The 12274-nt window shown below is 40.3% G+C and overlaps 1 pseudogene; it reads left to right on the top strand.

The window, feature by feature from the left end:
• Positions 1-5527, top strand: part of LOC147998659 (glyceraldehyde-3-phosphate dehydrogenase pseudogene) — a 33223-nt pseudogene extending 27696 nt beyond the window's left edge.
• The last annotated feature ends 6747 nt before the right edge of the window (positions 5528-12274 follow it).

Raw genomic sequence — 12274 nt, 5'->3', positions numbered from 1 at the left:
ATCATAAAAACATGTTCCCTTTATAAAATACGGAGTCTGTGGTTTGTATGATAGTAGCACAAAACAGACCAAGACAGAAGGCAGGATTGTTGAATTTTATAAAAAATAAACAGAGGAGGAATATGTTTGGTGGATGTGTAGTCAGGTGTGAGGGAAGAGGATTCGTCTGTGGGTCCATGAATCCCTTCTCCCTGAAGGACCAGCCACAGGACAGTATAGTATAGAATAGAGAGTTTATTCAGGGCATGGGGAGGGGAGTTGAGGGAGTAGAAGACAGAGAAAGGCAGAGAGAGAAAGAGGGAGACACAGAGAGAGAGAGGGAGGGAGAGGGGGAGGGAGGGAGAGAGGGGGGAGAAGGAGAGAGGAGAGTAGTAGAGGTCATGAGCATGTGGAGGGGGAAGGGAATGGGGAGAGAGGAGGAGGGGGAGCAAGGGTACAGAGCAAGAGCAAAAGAACAAGAGAGTGAGGAGGGAACAAGCAGCCCCCCCCCTTTTTTGGTTCTTTTTTTTTTTTCCGGAGCTGGGGACCAAATCCAGGGCCTTGCGCTTCCTAGGCAAGCGCTCTACCACTGAGCTAAATCCCCAACCCCAAGCCGCCCCTTTTATAGTGAGTCAGGCCTACTGCCTGTGGCCAGGTAACCATTGGGCGGAGCCTAGACGAAATGTCAACAAGGATAATGTTCACTTTCTGAACATTCATTGGCCTACTTCTTCTGTGTACCAAAGATCTTCCTGTACAGCAGGTCTGTAACTTCGAGTTTTCACATTTTATCACAGATATATCAAGTTTACTTGGTATCTGGTCATCCCATGAGTGATCTCTATCCATAGATCTAAATTCAAATACCATGATAAATGGAATATTACCAACTGAAAATGTATTTAATGCACTGAGTTGTCTGAACAGCAGACTTTAGCAGTCAACTATAGCATAGTGGCTGTTTACCCTCATAACCCCCAACTTGATGGAGCTAAGTAAATCACAAGACAACATTATGCCATGTGTTACTAGCCTGGGGGGGGGGGGGGGAGAGAGAGAGAGAGAGAGAGAGAGAGAGAGAGAGAGAGAGAGAGAGAGAGAGAGTTAAAGTGGTTCCTACTGAATTTGAATTTGTATAATTCTGACACCATAGTGCAGTGTTGTTTTAAATGCTAAGCATCTAGGGGACATGGCTCAGTGAGTAAGAGACCTTGATGTACAAGCACAAAGACTCGTGTAAAAAGCTGGATCCGGTAGTTTATTAAAGACAATCCCCTGTAATCATGGTGCTGAGACTGTGACCTCTAACCTCAGCAAGGGACCACGCCTGAAACATTAGAATGAAGAGGGTCTTCAGAAGATACTCAAAAGCAGCCTCCGTATTCACAGGCAATGTGCCAAGACACACTAGGTATACGCCTGCACCAGAGAGATGGACACAAATTTAAAAAGAAACCCTATATTGACTGTGGGCAACCTTGCTCAGCTGTTCCATGTTCCGTAAGTTTCTAGACAGGTCATGTATGTTGTCTTCTCTCAGCCTCATTGTCCCCACTAAGTCTATTGTGAGTTTACTAGTCTAAACAATTAAAATTCTATTCAGTTTTATAGGCCAGCTCACATTCTTTCTTCCACTCTACCGTCATTACATATACGCACAGATCTGCCAAAGGTTACTTGGGAATCATTCCTTTGATGCAGAGATGAGGTAGACTATACGCTTGGTGTTTTAAAAAAAATAATAATAAAATGTTTCATAATGCTTTGCCTTTCAATGAGTAAAACATTAAACCATGCCAAAACATCTTTGAGTAAAGCATATTCAAGAGACAACCTGCCCACCCCGCTGATAGCATCAGAAATAATTCTAGTTGCTTAAACGAGTGTATTAAAGGAAAATCTCTTTGGACATCTCCAAAGGAATGTTACCAAACTATTTTATCTGGACCATCTTCAGAACTGTTTATTTTGTCTAAGATATATATGAGATGTGTCATCTCATCTCAATTTTAAAATTCAGGTACTAAAGTATGCATAGTGCTAAGCGAGAAGTTATAATTGTTTTTCTTTTTTAAAAAATTGTAAAACAGCAAGCTTTATAGCAGTGATCACTTTCCCTTTCTAATGCATTATAAACTTTAATTAGTTGACTTGACTTTCAAAGTATTCTCCGTAAAACCTTTTTGTTAATAAAAAAAAAAAAACTGTCTCTGTCTCTCTTTCTACCCTTACCCTTACCCTACAGGTCGTGTTTTGTTTGTGTGCGCTAAATCTCTACCTCCTTCAAGTCATTGCTTCTTTTAAAGTTTACCCTGAGAAAGTCCTTTGTTTTAAGAGCCAAGAACTAATCTTGAAGAGATAGTTACACACATAATACGAAAAATCTTCACTCTAGCATAAATATGTCATGCCTATAAATCGTGCTTTTCTACGTGCTTTTCATTGAGTCTGAAGAAGCATGTTACAACACTGTCTCTTTTTCTCTGAAGTTCTGCCCAGTAAGGAGGAAAACAGTATATAGAAATTCTTTGAAGAAGATAAAAACCACCTAGTTAAAAGATGAAAACTGAGAGGCTTCGAACGTTAAAACAATGTGGACTGAACTATGATATGAAAACTAGTAAGAAGCATTAGGGAGGAAGTTTCGGGTAGTGACTTGTTCTTGTAATCCCAGTTCCTCAGAATGCTGAAGCACAAGGTTCGTAAATTTCAGGTCAGCCTGGGCTTCATAGAATGACCCCATCAAAATCAAAAGTTGGTAGAAATAGAATTGTTCAAAAATATTATTTGAAATGTTCAAAAATTCTCATTTTCATTAATTACAATAAATGGGTAAAGAGAGTGTTAATGCTTGGATAGAATCTCTAAGGGTTTCAGCTCTACCACTTATTACAATTATGATGGTGGTCATATAGGTAATGTACTAATATGGCTCACTGTCCTAAAACTATAAAAAAATTACCTAAATTTGTGTGTATATGTATGTCTGTCTGTGTGTGTGTGTCTGTCTGTCTGCCTGTCTTTGAATGCCTTTAATTTTTAGAGAGGGTCTTCCTGTGTAGCTCAGATGGGCCTAAACAGTATAAACCAGGCTAGCCTTAAACTCACAGAGTCCTATCAGCCTCTGCCTCCCAAATCATGGTATTAAAGGCATACACCATAGAGTTGGAGAAATACTCAGCACTTAAGAATATTTATTGTTCTTGCAGAGGAGTCCTGGATTGCCCATACCACATGGTAGTTCACAATCATCTACAACTTCATCTCCAGATGATCTCACATCCTCTTCTCACTGTGTCAGGCACTAGTCATTCACATGGTACACATGTTTATGTGCAGGCAAAACAATCATACACATAAAATAAAATCAGGTAAAAAGAAAGGCATGTACCACTCTGACAGCTGGTGTGTGTGTGTGTGTGTGTGTGTGTGTGTGTGTGTGTGTGTGTGCCCGCGCGCTATAGCATGTATGTCAAAGTCAGAGAACAACTCGTGGAAGTTGATTGTCTCCTTCTACAAGTAGTCTCAAGGTCATCAGATAACAAGTGTCTTTATCAGATGAGCATTCTCAGAGGCACATGAAAATTGTGGGGTTTGACAGTCATGTAAAGTGCTTGAGCTAAATACTAGAGAAATTTCCACACAGAACACTCTCATAAATGCAACTCAAAAGCACTTTGAGGCAGATGAGGTGCCATACGCATGTGATATTATACTCTGGAGGTAAAGGCAGGAAGATCAGCAGTTCATGGTCATCCTTGGAATTACAGAGTTAGCTTTGGCTATGGAAGATCCTATATAAACAAACAAGACTAGTGCAAACTTTATGGAGTCTTGAATACAATATTGGTGAGAAATTAAAAACAAAAACTACCGTGTTATCCAAGTAAATCACTCCTTGTGATACATCCATGCTGCCAGAAACAAAGGCAGCATACAACAGAGGCACCTGCATAGCCATGTTGGTCACAGCATGACCCAGAGTAACCAAATTAGAGAACCAGCCAAAGTTCCTGTCAGCAGATTGCTCAATAAAGAGCACCCATTTTCCTATTCCTGCCCTTTCCCCAACACAAAATGGAATAGTATAACCCCATGAAGAAGAATGAGTTCATAACACCTACAAGAAAAATGAATCAGTTAGATACTATGGTCAGAGAAATAAGGCAGACACAGAGGGACTGAAGAGATGGCTCAGTGGTCAAGAGCATCGGCTGCTCTTCCAGAGGTCCTGAGTTCAAGTCCCAGCAGCCACATGATGGATCACAACCATCTGTAATGGGATCCGATGCCCTTTTGTGGTGTGTCTGAAGACACCAACAGTGTACTGACATACATAAAATAAGTTAATAAATAAATCTTTAAAGTAAAATACCATTGAATTCTTTTAACATTGATCATCTACTGCCAGGCATGAGGCCTGGGCTTAAGAGTAGCTTGTAGGATCCCTGCTCCTCCCTGCTCCAGAGACAACCACATTTTCTCATGCAGTGCCAGTCTTGTCCCTTAGACATGATGGTGATGGTTGGTCAGTGTGAATGGATTAGGCCATATTGGGCACTTGGTTACCAGGGCTGCCTTCTCTGCATCTGGCACAGTGGAGATTGTTGCCATCAATGACCCCTTCATTGACCTCAACTACGTGGTTTACATGTTCCAGTATGACTCTGCCTGTGGCAAATTCAATGGCACACTCAAGGCTGAGAATGGGAAGCTTGTCATCCACTGGAAACCCATCACCATCTTCCAGGAGTGAGATCCCACTAACATCAAATGGGGTGATTATGTTGTGGAGTCTACTGACATCTTCACCACCATGGAGAAGTCTGGGGCCAACTTGAAGGGTGGAGCCAAAAGGGTCATCATCTCTACCCTTTCTGCTGATGCCTCCATGTTTGTGATGGGTGTGAACCACAAGAAATATGACAACTCACTCAAGATTGTCAGTAATGTATCTGGCATCACCAATTGCTTAGCTCCCCTGGCCAAGGTCATCCATGACAACTTTGACATTGTGGAAGGGCTCATGACCATGGTCTATGTCATCACTGCCACTCAGAAGACTGTGGATGGCCTCTCCGGAAAGCTGTAGCATTATGGCCCTGAGGCTGCCCAGACCATCATTCCTGCATCCACTGGTGCTTCCAAGGGTATGGGCAAGGTCATTCCACTCACTGGCATGACCTTCCATGTTCCTACCCCCAAAGTATCTATTGTGGATCTGACATGCCACCTGGAGAAACCTGCCAAGAATGATTACATCAAGAAGGGGGTGAAGCAGGCATCTGAGGGCCCACTAAAGGGCATCCTGGGCTACACTGAGGACCAGGTTGTCTCCTGTCACTTCAGCTTCAATTTCCACTATTCCACCTTTGACGCTGGGGCTAGAATTGCTCTCGATCTCAATGTCAACTTTGTAAAGCTCATGTCCTGGTATGACAATGAGTATGGCTATAGCACAGGGTGGTGGACCTCATGGCCTATGTGGCCTCCAAAGAATAAGAAACCCATTGCCTGGGAGAGTTTCTGTGATTATATTTTATCATAGGGGAATTTGGTATTTCTAGAGAAAAATCCTTTTGACTCCTGTTCTAAGGTTACAAGTCGGTCAACTGGCACTTTGGGGCTTGATACTTGGGATGGGGGGTTGCTATTTAACTCATATTTTAGTTTAGAAGAAAAGGAGTTTAGAGAGTTTGTAGGGTACAGAAGACAGAGACAGTAAGACAAGAAGAGAAAGAGAAAGAGGAAAGGTAAGATTCGAGAGTAGCGGAAGAAAAGACAGTTTTACATCTGTGAAGTAAGACTAGGGTTCTACAAAAACAAGAATAATCATAAAACAAAAGTATTCTAAATATTTTAAATGATAAAGATTTTGGTGCATACAAGTAATCCCATCACTTAAAGGGATGTGGCAGAAACATGGTGTATTTGAGGTGAACTTGAAGTACATAGAAATAGTCTGTCTCAAAAAAAATAGAAATTTAAAAATCATACCCAAAATAAAGGATTCAAAATGAATTAGAATATTAAGCCAAGAAACTCTCCAAAAATATAGAATGAAGATGCCCAAGATACCCAAAACAATGATTAATGGGAGAGAAAAATAGGAAAATTGGGTGAGGCAAAGCAGGGGAATTTGTATGAATTTGAGGTCAGTCTGGTCTGCATAGCAGGTACAAGTTGAACAACTGCAGCTGAAACAGAGAGGTTCCCAAAGACTCCAAAATTTAGAAATAAGGTGCTAGAGTCATATGAAAGCACTGGCTATGGGTTAACCTGCTGGAAGAAAAAGACGACATCTTCACGTGACTTCAGTGTCCTTAGTAAAAATGATTCTGTTTCAGCCCTACAGACTGTCAAAATAGTACTCAAACTGGGCACTCAGGCAACTGAACTAAGAGGATTACTTTGAGTTTTAGGTCAGCCTAGTTGTATAATGAATTTCAGGCCAGCCTGGGCTACAACAACTAAAGGGCAAGTATCAGGTGAAAATACTTTTTAAAGATTCAAAGATCTAAGAACTTTACTCTTCTTTTGACTTTTACCAGAAAACTATCCAAGAAAATTCTCTATAAAAACCTAAGATTGATCCAAGATGGAATAAAACAAACCAACAACAACAAAAAAAAATAGAACAAAACAAACAACCAAGTTTTAGGAAATTGAGATGAAACCCAAGAAACTCAAAATATAGGCTACAACTAGAGACGTTGGTCAGAACTGGAGTCAGAGAATGGCTACTTTCCAAAAAATTTTTCTTTTTCTTTTTAATTATCTTAAAGATATTTTAGCAGGTTCAAATTGGAGAAAAACTAGAAGTAATTTATAATATCATTAAAAGCAGTAAAAGAAATCAAATAATGAAAGACGGATAAAGAGGGGGGAACTAATTCTTAATTTTTGACATTTTTTTCTTTTATTGGATATTTTTTATTTACATTTAAAATGTTATCCCCTTTCCAGGTTTCCCCTCCAGAAATCTGCTATCTCCCCCCCTGCATCTATGAGGGTGCTCCCCCAACCACCCACTACCTCCTACCTCCCACCTCCCCACCCTCACATTCCCCTACACTGGGGCATCAGGCCTTGACAAGATCAAGAACTTCTCCTCCACTTGATGCCCAACAAGACCATCTTCTACTACATATGCGGTTGAAGCCATAGGTCCATCCCTGTACTCTTGGGATGGTGGTTTAACCCCTGGGAGCTCTGGGGGGCTCTGGTTGATTGATATTGTTGTTCTTCTTATGGGGTTGCAAACCCCTTCAGCTCCTTGAGTCCTTTTTTTAACTCCTTCATTGGAGACCCCATTCAATAGTTCAATGGTTGGCTGAGAGCATCTGCCTTGGTATTTGGGACAGTTTAAATGGTTTATCCATTCCTGATTTAACTTTGGCACCTGGTATCTGTCTAAAAAATTTTCCTTTTCCTCCAGATTATCCAGTTTTGTTGAGTATAGGCTTTTGTAGTAGGGTCTGATGATTTTTTTAATTTCCTCAGTTTCTGTTGTTGTGTCTTCCTTTTCATTTCTGATTTTGTTAATTTGGACACACTCTCTGTGACCTGGCTAAGGGTTTATCTATCTTGTTGATTTTCTCAAAAAAAACCAGCTCCTGGTTTTGTTGATTCTTTGTATAGTTGTTTTTGTTGTTGTTGTTTGTTTGTTTGTTTCTACTTTTTTCATTTCAGCTCTGAGTTTGATTATTTCCTGCCTTCTACTCCTCCTGGGTGTATTTGCTTTCTTCTATTCTAGAGCTTTTAGGTGTGCTGTCAAACTGCTAGTGTCTGCTCTCTCCTGTCTCTTTTTGAAGGCTCTCAGAGCTATGAGTTTTCCTCTTAGCACTGCTTTCATTGTGCCCCATAAGTCTGAGTATGTTGCACCTTCATTTTCATTAAATTCTAAAAAGTCTTTAATTTCTTTATTTCTTCCTTGACCAAGTTATCATTGAGTAGAGCATTGTCCAACTTTCATGTGTATGTAGGCTTCCTGTCGTTTTGTTGTTATTGAAGATCAGCCTTAGTCCATGGTGATCTGATAGAATGCATGGGATTATTTTAATCTTGTATTTTGTGATCACATATATGGTCAGTTTTGGAGGAGGTACCCTGAGGTGCTGAGAAGAAGGTGTATTCTTTTATTATAGATGAAGTGTTCTATAAGAATCCATTTGTTTCATAACTTCTGTTAGCTTCACTGCTTAGTTTCCATTTCCATGATCTGTCCATTGCTGAGAGTGGGGTGTTGATGTCTCCCACTATTATTTTGTAAGGTGTAGGAAACACATCTCAGTGATAAAGACAGACACTTCCTCAGAGAAAAAAGGCTAGGAAAAAATGCACCAAATATGTCGTTTCCTGTTTATGTATCCAGTATGTTAGACTGTGTTTTTTAATTGGGGAATTGAGTCCATTGATGTTCAGAGATATTAGGGACGAATGAATGTTTTTCCCATTATTTTTGTTCTTAGAGGTGGAATTATGTTTGTGTGGATATCTTCTTTGGGGCTTGTTGAAAGAAGATTACTTTCTTGCTTTTTCTGTGGTATAGATCCCTCCTTGTGTTGGAGTTTTCCATCTATTATCCTTTGTAGGGCTGGATTTGTAGATATACATTGTCATGAAATATCTTGGTTTCTTTGTCTGTGGTAATTAAGAGGTTTGCTGAATATAGTAGCCTGGTGTAGCATTTGTGATCTGTTAGAGTCTGTATGACACCTGCCCAGAGTCTCTGTTGAGAAGTTTAGTGAAATTCTGATAGGTCTGCCTTCATATGTTACTTGACCTTTTTCCCTTACTGCTTTTAATATTCTTTCTTTGTTTTGTCTATTTGGTGTTTTGACTATTATGTGATGGGAGAAATGTCTCTTCTGGTCCAATCTATTTGGAGTTCTGTAGACTTCTTGTATGTTTATGTATATCTCTTTCTTTCGGTTAGGGACATTTTCTTCTATAATTTTGTTAAAGTTTTTTTTGCATTTTGCATTTTCTTTGACTGTTGTGTCAATGTATTCGATGGTATCTTCTGCCCAAGAGCCTCTCTTCTATCTCTTGTATTCCATTGGTGATGCTTGCAAATATGACTCCTGATCTCTTTCCTAGGTTTTCTATCTCCAAGGTTGTCTCTCTTTGTGATTTCTTTATTGTTTCTATTTCCATTTTTAGATCATGGATGGTTTTGTTTAATTCCTTCACCTGTTTGGTTGTGTTTTCCTGTAATTCTTTAAGGTTTTTTTTTTATGTTTCCTCTCTAAGGGCTTCTATCTGTTTACCTGTGTTGTATTGTATTTCTTTAAGGGAGTTATGTATGTCCTTCTTAAAGTCCTTTAACATCATCATGAGGTGTGATTTTAAATCAGAATCTAGCTTTTCCAGTTTGTTGCTGTATCTAGGACTTGCTATGGTAGAACTGGGTTCGGATTATACCAAGTGGCTTTGGTTTCTGTTGCTTAGTTTCTTGCACTTGCTTCTCACCATTTATTTATCTCTGGTGTTAGCTGGTGTTGCTGTCTCTGACAGTGGCTTGAGCCTCCTGTAAGTCTGTGTCAGCACTCTTGAGAGACAAGCTCTCTCCTTGTGAAATCTGGGTACAGAGAGCTGTGGCACAGGGTCCACTCTGGGCACAGACAAAAACCAGAAGGATCCTGTCCCAGACTGCTCCTTGGTTCCTGTGTCCTAAAGGCTCCAGGTGGGTCACTCCGAGCAGAAGTGATGGTCTTACCTGTGCTTTCAGGTGTGTCAGCACTCCTGGGAGACCAGCTTTCTCCCAGTCCGATATAGGTACAGAGAACTGTGGCACAGGGTACTATTTTTTTAATTTTTAAAAGAGGAAACTGGCAAGATAGTCTCAGGCTAAAGTCCTTTCTTTCAAGTCTGGAGACCTGAGTTCAAGTCCTAGAGCCCCATGGTGGAGTGTCTCGTCCAACCTCGACCAGCAAGGAAGACACAACCAGAGGAGATCTTCTTCAAGCAGTTTATTCAGGAACCTTGATACAATCTTCTACTACTACTCCCGGGAACGCCCTACATCAGCTTAAGTACCCAACGCCAACCAACCCCAACATGCCACGTGGGTCATCCAGACAGGCTGTCACTATGCGGAACCTAGCAGGCCAGGTAGGCATAGCCAAATAAAGACTTGTTTACTACAAGGAGCGCTCACCGTCAGGAGGGTAGAAGGCGGAAACCAGCGCCATCTTTGAGGCGTGGCACGTCGCAGCTCCCTACAGTGGAGAGAATTGATTTCTATAAGTTGTCCAAACATACATACATACATGCATACATGCATACCTACATAGAGACAGACAGACAGACAGACAGACACACACACACACACACACACACACACACACACACACACACACACCTGCTTGGGAGGTCAGAAGACAACTTACAAGGGTTCGTCTTCTCCTCTCACCATGTAGGTTCTAGGACTCGAAATCAGGTCCTCAGACTTAAAGGCCTGTCCTTTTAACCAATGAGACATCTTAGTGGAAAGCTCTAGGCCCAACTCTTTTCTATTTTTTAAAGATAGACCCTGCACCGACGACAGAACATTTGATCTATCAGAAGTATGACATTCTAAATACTTGGCACCAGAAATGCCCGTAAAACAGTTCCGAGTAGTGATTCCACTTATCTCTGTGACCCTGTGAGATGTACATTATACTGAAAGCAGACCTTACACAGCTCACGCAACTACCTCTGTCACAAAAATTCCATCAAGCTCCTCAGGGAATTTCCATGGCTGGGAAGAGGGTAAATGTGTTTTTGGAGTGGGTAGAGTGTGGGGGTTGCTTGTTTTCCTAGTAAGTACTTAATGTTGTAAGATGTTCAAATATTTGTTGACTAATCTGTATCTTTAATGTCAACGGAGATTAAATGTTCCTTTTACTGAGAATTGTTAAGTCTATTTGATACATTTCATCTGTTTATGTCCTTCCATACCAGCACAATCAAACCTGAAGAAGCAGGGCAGTGGCTGAAGGGATTTTCAGAGGGATTTTGTTTGTGTGTTTTGCTTTTTTATATTATATTTTATTTAAAGGAGAGGGTGTCAGAGAACAACTGGAAAGGATGATTCTCTCCTTTCACCGTGTAGGGCCCAGGAAGCAAATGCAGAGCCTCAGACCTCAGTCACAAACACTCATACCCACCAAGCCATCCCACTCTCCTGGATGTTCAGTTTTTAATAGATCTAGAACTAAACATGTAGACCTAACGTGTCGGGAAGAATGGATAGTAACATTTGCACCACACAGTGAAGTGCACTGAAAGTTTAAATGGATTCAAGGATGAGCAGAAGAGCTTGTTGTGGCTGGCCTCTAAGGAAACAAGCATAGCAGGTTTGGGGTGTGGAGTCTGTCTGCTCAGTGTCAAGATGCTGCAACTTCTCTACTTGAAACTGTTCATTTTAAAAACAGCAGGAAACTAAGGCATTTTAACTATATCGCATAATAGAAATATAACAAAAGCCACAAATCCTAATCGCATACATTACTTTAAATGTTCTCTAAAAACATAAATAGGAACCAGGTGTGGTGACTCTGGCTCGTAATTCCAGCACTTGAGAAGCAGAATCAGGAACACAACTGTGCTCAAGGGTAGCATAAGCTACGTAGTAAATTCTAAGTCAGTCTGGATATAGTGTAAGGCAGACACTGTCTCCAGCCCCCACTGCAGACAGGGTAGGAAAGACACAAAGAAATGGAGAATAGCATATTTTAGCAAAACATACTTAAATATTTTCAATGTGTATAATCACAAAATACTGGTGTGCAATATTCTCTTTTCAGGATCAGTCTCCAAAAACAAAACAGAATGTATGCTTTTATTTACTGAAATGAACCATTTCATATTCATGAGCTATACATTAATTATATATATATGATAGATATAGATATAGAACATCTCCTCTGCTCCTTCAGTGGCAATGCAGAGCCCAATATAATCACAGTAATTATTACAGCAAAAATTCCTTTTAAGCATCTGTGTCAAACCAACACAGAATTAAGAAGAGAGTGGTTTAATAAGAGAATTGTAATGTACTAAATCAGAATTTAATTTACATTAATTCTCTTGGCCAAAGAAGGATAGAAAAGTTACTACCTCGAAATATATGCTATAATAAGGCTCTCCTACTTAGAAGAACTGAATAATCTATTAAGTGATTATAGAATAAGGACCAATAAACTACATTTAAATTTTTATTACTATTTTATATATAGGAGTATTTTGCTGAACGTATGTCTGTGCACTGGAGCCTGATGACATCAGAATAGGGTTCAGATTCCCT

This window comes from Rattus norvegicus, chromosome 20 (genome assembly GCF_021556685.1).
Source record: "Rattus norvegicus strain SHRSP/BbbUtx chromosome 20, alternate assembly SHRSP_T2T, whole genome shotgun sequence".
NCBI lineage: Eukaryota > Metazoa > Chordata > Mammalia > Rodentia > Muridae > Rattus > Rattus norvegicus.
Note: the sequence above shows the minus strand (reverse complement) of the source record. Positions and strands in the feature narration are given on the sequence as shown.